This window comes from Vicia villosa, unplaced genomic scaffold, assembly GCF_029867415.1.
Source record: "Vicia villosa cultivar HV-30 ecotype Madison, WI unplaced genomic scaffold, Vvil1.0 ctg.000351F_1_1, whole genome shotgun sequence".
NCBI classification, from domain to species: Eukaryota; Viridiplantae; Streptophyta; class Magnoliopsida; order Fabales; family Fabaceae; genus Vicia; species Vicia villosa.
The window spans coordinates 1,038,903-1,040,837 of NW_026705157.1; positions in this window are offsets into that span (position 1 = coordinate 1,038,903).

Consider the following 1,935-nt stretch of genomic DNA (forward strand, 5'->3'; position numbering starts at 1 on the left):
CATGTTGTTGACAAACGGGTTTGGATTAGTATCTTTGGTCTGAAAATTGTAGGTGATGAACTCTGTATGGTAGACGGGGATGTACCGGGAAACTATGACCATGAGGCCTACATGAAGACTATCCTCAAAGACCCTTCCGTATTTGACAGATCTAATGAAACAATAACAGCCGGTCATCTGAAGCGAGATCCTAGGCTCTTGAATTGGGTAATCTCAAGAATCATTCGACCAAGGGCAGGAGGATATTCGAGAATTGAAAGGAATGAAGTGGTGCTCATGTATCTGTTGCAAAATAGAACGCGTTTACACTGGCCTCACTTCCTAGCTGCTAAGTTTCATGAGGTCAAACAGAAAACTACAGCCCTGTGTTATGGATCAATCATTCAAACAATTGTCAATCACTTCGGTATGCGACTTGATCACTTACACTACACTCGCATACATCAATCTCAAGAATTCTCACAAACCACCTTGACTCTTATGGGATATCATTGGAATCCTGTTAGGAAAACCTATTATCTCATTCAAAAGGGAACAGGGAAGGTTATCTACAACTATGATGATCCCACGGAGTTTGGAAACAATGTAGGAAATGAGGAAGAGGGAAATGATCAAGAAATAGCAAATGATGAGGATCAAACCATGGAAGACATAGCTCATGACACGGATCCAAATTGGCAATATGTTCCGTCTCAAGAGGAAGAAATTCCTTGGGGATACACTGCTCCACCTCCTCCTGATCAATCCAACATAGTATCTATGCTTGAAGCTATGCAACTTCAACAACAGCAGAACTTTGAAACACAGCAACTTCAGTTCCAAACCATGCAGCAGCTTCAACAAGATAGGTATGATGAACAACAACGTCAATATCAATCGCTATATAGTTTGGTTCAAGACCACAAAAACGATTTTGAGACTTTTGCCTCCAACTCTACTCTAAGACAGAATCAGTTTAAGGAAACGGCATTGCATCGTCATGCAAACATAAGTCAAAGCTTCAATACTCTTAACATGTCTGTGCTGGATCTGTTGGAACAAGTTGAAGAAGATCGGCCTCACACATTTCAAAGAGGAAGAGGAAGAAGGGGCAGGCGTTAGGATGGATTCTTCATCATATCATCATTTCATTGCATTTCATTTCATTAAGCATTATGTTAAAATTCTATATGATGTAGTACCTTTTTGTGTTATTTTCTATAATTCTCTTGGACTACTATGTATGTTGTGGTGTTTCTTTAAAACATGATTGGCTCTTATTGGTTCAATATCTACATATTATCTATTACTATGAATGCCGATATCTTCTTTATATTTTTCTTGTTACTCTCCTATTCTGTCTCCTTGTTTCTCTTTTTGATGTTGTCAAAGGGGGAGATAGATGCAATAGATGCTGAGTGATGCTGAGTGTACGGGGGAGCTTTGTGAAGAGATTGCTTGGTTGAGAGATAGATGCTGAATGTACGGGGGAGCCTTGGTGAGTCCTTATCACTTATCACCAAAGCTTCAACGAATGGTTTGCCATCATCAAAAAGGGGGAGCATGTGAATACAAGATCACACTCAAAGATGTTTTTGATTCATGGCAAACTCAAATAAGCATTCAAACAACAAGGTGGAAGCAGAAAACTCAAAGAAAAACAAGCATTGATCACTCATGATAGTACAGGTTGATCTATTATGCTTATAGGTTGACTCAACACAAGCAAAACAAGAAGAATGCAGAAAAGCAGCAGTTAGGTCGACCTACTGTCAATCTAGGTCGGCCTAAAATGAAGAAAAATCCATATACCTCTGCTAGGTCGACCTACACAACAACTAGGTCGACCTAATCTGAGAAAATGTACCCAGAATGCATTTGAAGAGGATTCTGGTCGACCTACTCCTTAAACAGGTCGACCTAACTGGGAGCAAAATTCTGCAAGCACTGCTAGGT